The sequence below is a fragment of the Balaenoptera musculus genome, chromosome 10, assembly GCF_009873245.2.
Source record: "Balaenoptera musculus isolate JJ_BM4_2016_0621 chromosome 10, mBalMus1.pri.v3, whole genome shotgun sequence".
In the NCBI taxonomy this organism is placed as follows: Eukaryota; Metazoa; Chordata; class Mammalia; order Artiodactyla; family Balaenopteridae; genus Balaenoptera; species Balaenoptera musculus.
The window spans coordinates 98,127,291-98,139,550 of NC_045794.1; positions in this window are offsets into that span (position 1 = coordinate 98,127,291).

The window sequence follows — 12,260 nt, forward strand, 5'->3', positions numbered from 1 at the left end:
AGAACGTGCTTAATCCACGTGAGCGCTTCTTAACAGCAGTCTCCCCCAAACCTCTCATAAGTGCCAGTCAACTCCCCCTCCGACTTCCACACTCTGGAACTTTCTTCCATCCCTTTCCACTACCCTCCTTTCAAAACAAACTACTTCCTTTCACTAAAAATCGAGAAACACACCCAGCCCCTCCCTTTCTTTCTTCAACCCATTAAGAACTCTTAATAGTCCTCCCTCAGGGTAATTTCTGCTTCGTGGGGAAGTTCCGGGTACATACCACCTTAAACCCAAAGGAAGCAATAATGGTGCAATTCAGGCAGAGCGCCAGGGCCCTCTGATCCAGCCAGCTGAGGGTGAGGTCCTGCGGGTCTCCAAGTCCAGCCCCCCTGTCTCCATCCACCTGGGCAGGCACAGGTGCTGAGCCCAGTGGGAGAGGGGGAGGGGCGTTCCTGAGCCAACATTTTCCAGGGGACTTCCTGCAGCACCTGAGCAGGTGAGACCTGAACGGGTGAGGCCACAGGCAGATTTGGCTGGAACGTACAAGCTACTGCAGGACCTACACCATCTCAGGCCACCTGTCCTCTTGGCCATTGGTGACGAAGGCTACCTGTGCCCTCTGTGAAATCCTGCTGCGTTAGTGCAGAATTCCAAAGAGGGGGATATTACTGAGGGCAGAGGGGGAGCCTGGGCCAGAGCATTTAGGCCTGCCTTTGACACTGACTTTGACCTTGAGCTTGTTACTTATCTCCCTGAGCCTCAGTTTCCTCATCTGTAAAATAAGAATAATTGTACCCATTCTGTCTCTGCAACCTTTTTAATGTCTCTGAGCTTCAATTTCCTCATCTATAAAATGGGGTTAATTATAGCCTTTCCTGTCTATCTTACAGTTTTGCAATGAATTCCATTCATCTATTCATCAGATGATGATAACGAAAGGAGAGTGCTTGCTATATGCCTGACACTGTGCAATACACCTTAAATCATCCATTCCTTCTGACCACTCTGGGAGGTGGATGTCTGTATTACCACCATTCCACAGATGAGGAAACTGAGGCCACCTACTCAGCATCACACAGCTGCATGTGATTCAGGCCTAGGCAGTCTGGCCCTAGGCTGGACACAGTCCACTGTACCAGGGACTGGTGAATGGTAGTCCACGATATATAGTAGTTGAATGAGTGACACTGCAAAAGTGCCCTGTGAAGAGAGGGTCTGGCCTAAGTCAGAGTGGGGTCTGGGGGTGTCCACACCCCACCCTGCTCATTGACACAGATGAGCTTTGCAGGTTTGTGCATTGTAACATGCAAAGGATGGGATTTGCCATGTAGTCTGTTTTCATTCCTATCTGAGATCGGGGACTCTGGTGGGTCCCCTGGGTAGTCACAGGGCAGGGTCTTTGGGAGACAGCTTGGGACTTCCTGGTGTGGTTGAAAGAGCATGAGTTTTATTCCCAGAGACAGGAGTTCAAATCTTGATGACTTCTCTGAGCCTTGATAACCTCATCTCTAAAATGGGAATGTTTATGTCAACTTAGTAAGGTGGGTGTGTGACTTAAACAAGAAAACGTGGGTGAGAAAACCTGCATGGTGAACTGGACCTGTGGCAGCCTGACCTGCCCACTTCCTACATGCCCACTGGCTCCCTGGAGGAACCTCAGAGCGACCAGCCCCTGAGCCCTCTGCGTCCCCTATTTGACATCACTGACCATTTTCTCTGGGAAACAATATTATGGCGGTTGAAGCAGAAGAAATTAACTTTACCTGGGAAATACTACCTTCTGGTACTTTTTGGTCATCTCAGCTCCCTAGGTGCCCTGCTTGTTGCTCCGGTCACTTGCTCTGCTTAATTAAACTGTTCACAGAAACAGACTATTTGCAGGTAAAGAACTTGCTGAAACTGACACAGGACCTGTGGCAGGACACAGGCATCGGAATGCATTTTTTCAAATAATAATGCAGTTAAGCAACATGCCAGGCTCTGTCCTCGGCACAAAGACAGCCAAGATTTTTTTGAAAACATTCATCCTGACAACCTCATTCCTAAAGAAATGAAATACATAATAGTTTATATGTTTGAAGCCAACAAATCCTAGCTCCTTTGTATTTCCTCTTAATTCTGCTTAAAACCTGACCAGCTTCTTTTTGGATCCTAATTCCTCTTGTATTTTATCACAGGCAGCTGGCAGAGGATACCTGGCATTTTCAACATTCTGCCTGGTAGTTCCTTTAACCAGACCTACATGGTCACTGGACACTTGGTCTATCTTCCACACCACCACAGCCACTGGTTTTGCTAAGCATTGTGGTATAAAGACTAAAATTTAGGCCCAGTGTTATGTACTGCCTTGACTTCTGGTGAAATTGGGAGAACCTCAAATGGCCTGACAGCAAATGCCCTGCACAAGAACTCCGTTCCTGTGGATAAGGTCCCCTAGCTAAACAACCCACCTTGTCACACGGACCTGGTACAATTCCTGCTTATCCCTGTGAAGCGGGTTTCAGCCCCCTGGCAGCCCGAGGAATTATACAAACAAACCCCATCACATCCGCCCATGGGAACCAGAGGCATCTCACCCTCTTGATACTGCAGAGCCTGGCTTCCCCGCCCCTGGTTGTTCACACTGTTCCTGAGGGCAAGTTAGGTGTGGGTCTACATGGTGTGCAGTGTCCTCTTTCCCTGGGCTGTGAGTATATATGATGCGTAAACAGATTGCTGTCTCATCTGTCCAGTGTTGGGTGTTGTATTTTCAGCCATTCCCACCACCTTCAGATGGGGGATCCCTCTCTCACCAAAGAGGTGAATAGGAGGAGATTAAAACAAGCGTCTGCTTTTATCCAACTTCGGCTACATAACTGGGGTCCTATTTTCTTCAGCATCCAATAGCACTCTCCTCACTGTTCTTTAAGCGTTCACAGTTTCCTCGAGGCCCTTCCTGCCATCTGGTTCCCAAACTAATGCCACACGTTTGAAGTTTTAATTTAATTTAATTTAATTATTTATTTATTAATTATTTTTGGCTGCGTTGGGTCTTCGTTGCTGTGCACGGGCTTTCTCTAGTTGCGGCGAGCAGGGGCTACTCTTCATTGAGGTGCGCGGGCTTCTCATTGTGGTGGCTTCTCTTGTTGCGGAGCATGGGCTCTAGGTGCACGGGCTTCAGTAGTTGTGGCACTCAGGCTCAGTAGTTGTGGCTCACGGGCTCTAGAGCGCAGGCTCAGTAGTTGTGGTGCATGGGCTTAGTTGCTCCAGGGCATGTGGGATCTTCCCGGACCAGGGATCGAACCCATGTCCCCTGCATTGGCAGGTGGATTCTTAACTACTGCACCACCAGGGAAGTCCCTAAAGTTTTTATTTCAATAGCATCCTACTTCTACATATCAAATTGCCTTCTAGTCGTCTATCACTGCATAAAAAACCACCCCCAAATTTAGTAGCTTAAAATAACAGTCATTTCTTTGCTCACAGTTTGCAATTTCATAGGCTCGGCAGGACCATCTCTCAGCTCTGTCGGGAACCAGCTGCAAGCTGACACAGTCCTTGCAGCTTAAAGCATGGCAAAGTCCTGCTTAATTCTTGACAGGACCCGAAAGAGTTATTAGAGAAGATATGAGTCTTGGCCTGTGAGGTTGCTTCCGGTTTCTCTAACTATAGTTTGTCCTTGGCATATTTTGGTAATCACAGTCTGTTCTCACGCATGTTTATATTCTGGTTTGCAGAATGTTTTGTACTATAACTTCAACGTTAAGGAAATACTGTCTGATGATTCTGTCTTGTGATTTTAACAAAACCATGTACTGCCTACTGCAATCTATAGAAAGAGTTTTGATGGGAAATAAAGTGTGTGTGTGCTTGTACACCACCCTCCTGACCCCGTCTCGTCTTAATCCCCTCACCTGCTCTCGGGACTTGTTCCTCAGTCTAACAGCGACTGACACAGATGGCATCAGCTGGGATAGCTGACTACCTGGAAGATCCACTTCCCAGATGGCTCACTCACAAGGCTGGGAGCTCAGTGGAGACTGTGGGTGAGCTGGGAGCCTAGTAGCCTTCCATGTGGGCCTATCCGTGCAGCTGCTTGGGCTTCCTCACAGCATGGCATTTGGGCTCCAAGAGGGAGGAAGTGAAAGCTGCCTGTTTTCTTAAAGGTCAGGCCCAGAGTGGCCATCACTTCCACTGGGTCCTAGTCCCAACCCAGACTCAAGGAGTTACATGTAAGCTCCACATCTTGATGGAGGAGGGGCATATGTGTACAGAGAGGGTAGGGATTGTTTGGAGTCATCTTTGGAGACTAGCTACCACATCCCTGATTTTACATATGAGGAAACTGAGACTCAGAAATGGGACTAGAGGCTCAGGGGGTGGAAGAATAATAGAACTAGCATTTATCAAGCTTTTCCTATGTGCCCAGTATGGTGCTGGGTACTCCCACATGCAATCTCACAACAGTCAAGTAAGGCAGGAGCAATGATTATCCCCATTTTACAGACGTGGAAACTGAGTCACAAACAGGTAGGTAACTTGCCCAAAGCCATTTGGCTTGTAGGAAGAGGGCCCAGAGTCAAACCTGAGCAGTCTGCCTCCAGAGCCCACCCTCTGAACTAGCAGCAAAGGCCAGTAGTCATTACATTTTTTCTTGAGATGCAATTTTGACATTCACAACAAAGTGGAACTGTGCCCAAGATGCTAGCGAGTGCCAAATAAAACAAAATGTGACATTCATTATGTTTCAGCACAACTCATTCTGGAAATTTGTGCCATAGAATGACTTGCATTTTCCCCTAGGAGCCCTCTGTGGCAGACATGGCCAGTTCCTCCCCAATAGCCATTTCTCTGTCTTATGTAGCAGTAGACTTTTTAGCTGGGCACCTGGCTTCCCAAATAACAACTGCTTTTTTTTTTTTTTCCCCCAGCTTCCCTTGAGAACAGAAGTGATGGGAGTGATCTCTGGGTCAGGTCTGCTGGCTGACTATGGGTGCAATGGCCGGAGCTGGAGCAACTGCTTTGGACCATGAGATGAAAGCTGAGTGTGGAGGGACAGACAGGGCAGCAGAAGCCTGGGGTGTTTGAATGACTTTGGGGAGCAGCTAAATCCTTGAGCCCTGACTCCCCACCTCTGGCCTCTTACCTAAGAGAGAAATAAAATTCTACCTTCTTTAAGTCATTGTTAATTTCAGTGTTTGTTTCCGCATCTCAAATTGTACAGTAATTTATAGACAATCCAAATGGAAGGGAAAGTGCTTATCCAGGGGTGTAACAGCTGGGCCAGTAGGTCTACAGTTCCTCCCAGTCCTGAAATTCTGTGGCTTTGTGATGGGAAAGGGTTGGGCTGGGCTGAAGTCTTCCAGCAGTTTCTTGGCTCTGGATTGGATGCTGATCTCTTTTTCTTCGTGTGAATATTTTCCCTCAACCTCAGTTCCGAACTTCGGTAATCGAACTGGGGGTGGGACTGCATTTAAAACCCAAATGGAAAGTAAGAAGGTGATTGCAGATGAATTTTCCTTTCAGTCTCTCTGGGAAGTTGGGACAGTTTATGATCACTTTGCAATGGCCAGAAATCCATTTTGTGAAATGCTGCTTTTTGTTTGTTTTTTTCTCTACCAAAACATCACAAAGTCATCGGGGGTTTTATGAACTCTGATTTAAAAAAAAAAAAAAAAAAGCTTTTTTTTCCAGCGTGGTTAGGATGTGGAGTTTCCTGGTGAAGAAATATTCAGGTTTATTTGGCTTCTCTGAGGTTTTTGGGCATGTAGAGACTTTCCTGGGACAGAGAGGGAAGAGAATGGGGAGGCTCAGGGCTTAGGGGAGATGACATCAGAAGTGAGAGGGGAGGTGGGGTTACCAGGGGATGGAGCCTGGAGCCCTAGCCATGGCGAGGCTCAGGCAGTGGCAGAAATGGAGGAGAGGGTGACGGGGCAGCATCGGCTGAGGACAGAGGTCTGAGGGCAGGGAAGCCAGGTAGCTGTTTCCAGGGGCACAGTCCCCATGCTGGCCTCTTTCTGATGGGGTGCTCCTATCCAGGCGGACTCACCTGGCATGACTTGTCAGGAGTCAGACTGGCCAAACATGGAGGAAGTGGAAATTGGTTAAAGACCAATGTAAAAATGACATTGACCACAAATGAATTATCCTGACTTAGAAGGTGCTTCCAGATCTTGCAAAGTGGGGTCAATATACACCCTTCCTCAAAGGGTGAGTGTGAGGATTAAATGAGTTAACATGTATAAAGTGCTTATGCTAGCGCTTGGCTGAGAATAAGGGCTGGAAAACCAATCGTCACCATCATCATTCCCCCCTCCTCCATTTAAATAGAAAAGTATTCACTGGAGTCAGCTGTGTTCTTTCAAACCAAGAAAGGTTTTGTTATAAGAGAGTTCCATGCTGCTATTAAAACAGTGGATTGACAATTACTGAGCCTGCGCGTCTGGAGCCTGTGCTCCGCAACAAGAGAGGCCGCGATGGTGAGAGGCCCGCGCACCGCGATGAAGAGTGGTCCCCACTTGCCGCAACTAGAGGAAGCCCTCGCACAGAAACGAAGACTCAGCACAGTCATAAATAAATAAATAAATAAATAAAAGAACGTGAATTTCTAAAAAAAAAAAAAAAGAAATGCCCTTTAAAAAAAAACAAACAAAACAAAACAAAACAAAACAAAAAACAGTGGATTGCTAAAGGCAAATAAGGAGGTGCTTCGATTTCCCTGAAATTTGAGGAAATCTAGGTTCAGGATTTCTATCTTTTAAGCACAAACTTGACGCACATCTTTTGCATGGCTTTCAAGTTCAGCCACTGACTTTGTCATAGTGCTTCCTGACTTTGCCTCACATTTCCCATCTCCTTTTTATTTTGATTTACAAAAATTAATTGTGGGGACTTCTCTGGCTGTCCAGTGGTTAAGAATCTGTTCTTCCATTGCAGGGGGCGTGGGTTCCATCCCTGGTCGGGGAACTAAGATCTTGCATGCCGTGTGGCGCGGCCAAAAAAAAAAAGAACAAAGCAAAAACAAAAGATTGGTTGTGGTAAAATATACATAACATAAAATGTATCCTTTCAACCATTTTTAAAAAATTTTATTTATTTATTTATTTTTGGCTGCATTGGGTCTTTGTTGCTGCACACGGGCTTTCTCTAGTTGCAGCGAGTGGGGGCTACTCTTTGTTGAGGTGCGCGGGCTTCTCATTGCCATGGCTTCTCTTGTTGCAGAGCATGGGCTCTAGGCACGCAGGCTTCAGTGGTTGTGACACGTGGGCTCAGTAGTTGTGGCTCGCGGGCTCTAGAGCGCAGGCTCAGTAGTTGTGGCTCATGGGCTTAGTTGCTCCGTGGCATGTGGGATCTTCCCAGACCAGGGCTCGAACCCGTGTCCCCTGCATTGGCAGGCGGATTCTTAACCACTGCACAACCAGGGAAGCCCCTCAACCATTCTTAAGTGTAAAGTTCAGTAGTGTTCAGTACATTCACATTATTTTGGCTCATCAGCATTTTCTTTTTTTTTTTTTAATTAATTTATTTCGTTTTTTATAGAACTTTAGTTGCGGCATGCGGGATGTTTAGTTGCAGCATGTGGGATCTAGTTCCCTGACCAGGGATCGAAGCCAGGCCCCCTGCATTGGGAGCGCGGAGCCTTAGCCACTGGACCACCAGGGAAGTCCCCATTATTTTCATTTTTGAATATTATCTTGCAGAATCTTGGTGGTAAAATGTTCTCTCTCTCAGCCTTCACTATTCAATCCTTGTTGTTTCCTCCCAGACTCCAGTAAAATGAACTCTTGCTGAAAATTTCAGCTGGGGGTGGGGTGGGGGTCACATCTCGTGACTTTAGACCAAGCTGGGGTCAAAGGTGCTGCTCCCCCTGCCCTTCCTCTGCCACGGGCCCTGCTCAGCAGCACTGGAGAGCACAGCTGGGCACACTTCATCCACAACCCAGCAAGGGATCTTCCAGGGCAGAGTGAGCCTTTATTAAGCTATTGTCTCTAAGGTACTTCACCACCCAGAAACAGCTGGTCCAAGAATATGGGGCGTGACCTACTGAAGACTCAAGGTATGTCGCTAGTTGGGAGGCAACACCTGAAAAATGGGGTCCTGACTTAGAGGATAAAGCGTATGTGCTGAATCAGAGGCCAACATATCCCGTAACAGAACACACAGTGAGGAATCATGACTACACCCAGTAATCACTCATGGAATTTTTGTTTCCTGTTCCTGAAACTTGCAAGGGGAAATGTTTCCAACAGTGGACAGAACAATGGTTCCACTGAATTGGAAGCTGGGACTGCCAGGGGGCCATGTTAGGCTCCTTATCCAAGGGACCAAAATAAATAACTAAAATAAATATATATATAATATATATAAAATATAAATTATATATTTAAAATAATATTATTATTATCACCATAACATTTGCCCAGTGGTTTTTTGTAGTATATTCACAGAATTAGGCAACCATCATCACTAATTTTAGAACATTTTCATCATTCCAGAAAGAACTGCCATTCCTATTAGCAGTCACTCCCATTCCCCCCTCCCTCAGCCCCTGGCAGCCACTAATCCATTTTCTGTCTCTATGGATTTGCCTATTCTGGACATTCCATATAAATGGAACCACACGATATGTGGCTTTTTCTGTCTGGTTTCTTTCACTCAGCATGCTTTCAAGGTTCATCCATGTTGTAGCACGTGTCAGTACCTCATTCCCTTTTATTGCTGAATAATATTCCATTGTATGGATATATCCATTCATCAGCTGATAGATATTTGGGTTGTTAATGCATTTGGCTATAATAATAGTACTGCTATGAACATTCACGTACATGTTTTTATGTGGATATGTGTTTTCAGTTCTCTTGGGTATACAACTGGGAAGGGAATTTCTGGGTCATGTGGTAACTCTATGCTTAGCTTTTTGAGGAATTGACAGACTGTTTTCCAAAGCCGCTGCACCGTTTTTACATTCCCCCAGCAATGTATGACATCTCTCTGACACTTGTCATTGTCTGTCTTTCTGATTATAGCCATCTTAGTGGGTGTGAAGTGGTATCTCACTGTGGCTTTGGTTCCATTACCCTAGTGATTAATGATGTTGAACACCTTTTAATGTGCTTTTTGGTCATTGTATATCTTCCCTGGAGAAATGGTTTTCAAATCCATTGTCCATTTTTAAATTTTTTTGTTGTAAGAATTCTTTATATATTCCAGGTATAAGTCCCTTATCAGATATATGATTGATAAATAATTGATTCCATTCTGTGGGTTCTCTTTTCACTTTCTTGATGGTGTCCTTTGAAACATAAAAAAAAAACCTTAATTTGTTTGTTTGTTTGTTTGTTTTTGGCTGCGCTGTGTGGCTTGCGGGATTTTAGTTTCCCGACCAGAGGCTGAACCCCGGCCCTTGGCAGTGAAAGTGCGGAGCCCTAACCACTGGACTGCCAGGGAATTCCCCCCAAATTTTAATTTTAATGAAGTCCAATTTAACTATTTTTTTCTTTAATTATTTGTGCTTTTGGTGTCATGTTTAAGAAACCATTGCCTAATCCAAAATTGTAACGATTAAATCCTATGTTTTCTTCTAAGAGTTTTATGGTTTTAGCTCTTACATTAAGATCTTTGATACATTTTGAATTGGTTTTCATATATGGTGTGAGGAGGGGGTCCAACTTCATTCTTTTGCGTGTGGATATCCAGTTTTCTAGCACCATATGTTGAAAAAAACTATTTTTTCCCCATTGAATTGTCTTAGAAAAAAATCAATTGACCATAAGTGTAAGGGTGTATTTCTGGGCTCTTCAGGCAGCAGTGGCACTTAGTTCCAGTTTCAGATTTTTGTCCACACTCTGCATCCCACCCTCTCAGAGACTCTGGCACCAGCTGACTGGCACCCCATCCTCAGAGGCCTGGGGCTGGCTCAGTGGGATCCTTTCTCCAAGCTCCTGAGGCAGCAACACCAGGGGAGCAGCATTTGCCTGGGCTGAAGAAACTGGCTCATCCAAGGTCATTTCTTCTTCCAGAGACAGCCTGTATCCAGAGACTGATCAATGTGAACTATAAGGACCCAGCTCCTTGCCCCAGCTCAGGACAACTCTGCAAGGCCATCTCAGCTCCAGAGCTACCATGGGGTTGCCTGAGCCTTGTAATGGGACTGCATCACAGTTCAACTCCTCCTTTGCAGCTAAGTTGTCCTCTAAGTTCTTATAAATGAAATGACATAGAACTATCACATGCCCTGGGGGGTTATTCTCAATCGACCTAAGCCAATCCTGGTCATTCCACTGCCTTTGCTAGTAATTGGAGCAGGAATGGACACATGATGCTATTCTGGCCAAGGAAAGTTAGGGGAAGTCAGTTGGAGAAGGGGGCTTCTGAGAAAGTTTTCATAGACACAAGGGAGGAACATTCTCTTTTCTGCCTTTTTGCATTAGTGCCTAAGGGTGTGATGCTGTAGTACTGGCAGCCATCTTGAGGCCATGAGGGGACCAGCCTGAGACTAAAAGTCAATATACTGGATCCCTGAAGACATGAATATGTTGGTGAGCTAGTGAATTAATCAACCCTAGAGGTACCCTATCACCAGACTCCTGTTGCTTGTGGCAGGCACTGTTAGCGGTCCTCTAGTGTCCATTCCTCCTGTCATCCTTTTAGTAATAGAACCTACTGAGTTTTAGCTGGACATTTACTGCCACCCCCGCAGTTGCAGACTACACTTCCCAGCCTCCTTGGCAGCTGAGTGTGGCCATGTGACTAAGTCCGGGCCAATGGGATGTGAGCAGAATATCCCATTGCAAATTCTGGATCATCCCCTTAAAGATGTTTGCCTTGGGCACTCTCTCCCCCTGTTCTCACTCGCTGAAAAATAGCAACAGCTGGAGCCCTTTGGAAGCCCTATCTTGGAGATGACAGAGTGGTCCCATTGGCCTTGGAGCACTCACCTTGGGGCTGCGATGTGAGAGAGAAACAGTCTTCTACCTTATTTAAGTGACTTTATTTGGGGGTCTTTTTGTTACCAGCAGCTTCCCAAGTACTTTAGCCAATATATCATGTGGGCTAATAAAGGCCCTCCTGATTTCAGCCACCTGAGTTGTTTCTAGCAGCCAGGACCTCGTCTCTGCTCTTTCTCTCCTTGGAAGTTGATGGGGGCTGGGGCTGTGTTCTGATTTTCACTGACTGTGGACTATGTGGCTACAAGGAACGTCTTCCCGTTTGGGGGCGTCTCCTCCCCCCGCCCCACTGAGTTCAGTCTCACCCACCACCTTGGTTCCCTCCTGCTGCTGCTTCCGGCCCAGGGAGGTGGATGCCCTCCCCACACCCCACCGCAGAGCCTACATCACACTTGAGCCCACGGTCAGCTGTCAGGCCCCGAAGCCGTGTCCAGTTCTGACCCCTCCACCTCACAGCAAACTTCCCAGCATGCCTTGCACTGGCTGGTCCACTTTAGGACAAACAGAGATTTAGGAACAAGTGAACCATGAAACCAGACTTCCAGGAATATGGTCCTAAGTTACTCCTCATCCTCGTTCTCAGATAGAGGACATTCCAACTGAACATGTAAACAAGAAGTTGAATATTGATACAGCAGCAAGGGGGAATTATTCCCCTACTCCAGAGCTGCTGGAAAAGCTACTTCCTTGCTTGCCTGTGCCTGGCAAGCCGGGAAGGTTCATTAAATAATTGATAGCACACCTGTCTTGGGCCCCTGCTGCGCCACTTGCTGCCCCCCAATAAAGGAATGGGTCCTCATCTTCTTCCCCAACCTCCAGACATAAACATCTGTAAACACATCTGCCAGAAACAAATAACATGGTTCCTAGGATCTGATTACTGTCCCCAGGGCAGCCTTCCCTGGGAGCCCGCCCCTCCCTTCCTTCTCGTTTCCGAGAACTTAAGAACAAATGCCCAACAAATGTTCCGGCTCCTACTCCAAAGGTGGGGGCGGGGCATGGGGGTGGACAGCCTGAGGCTGCCAGGCGTCAGGCCGACTGTGGACTTGGGATGGGGCAGAAGGAAGCACGGGGTCTCTGGTCCAGGCAGAGGGGCCCAGGGAGGGCTCTGGGCTCCGGTCCGTGGGCGTTGCACAAAGGAGGTGATGAGGAGTCCAAGCTCCCACCCCAGGCTGGCACTGGAGCCCTCTCTAGCCCCCCCCAGCCAGCCTCCTTCCTGCCCTGAGCTCTTTCCTCAGGACAGCCAAGGCCTGGGTTCAAATCACAGCACTGGCTGAGCCTGTTTCCCCACGTAGAAACGGAGGTGTGTTGTATATAACGTGCTCCATGCCAGGCGCTGTGCTGGCT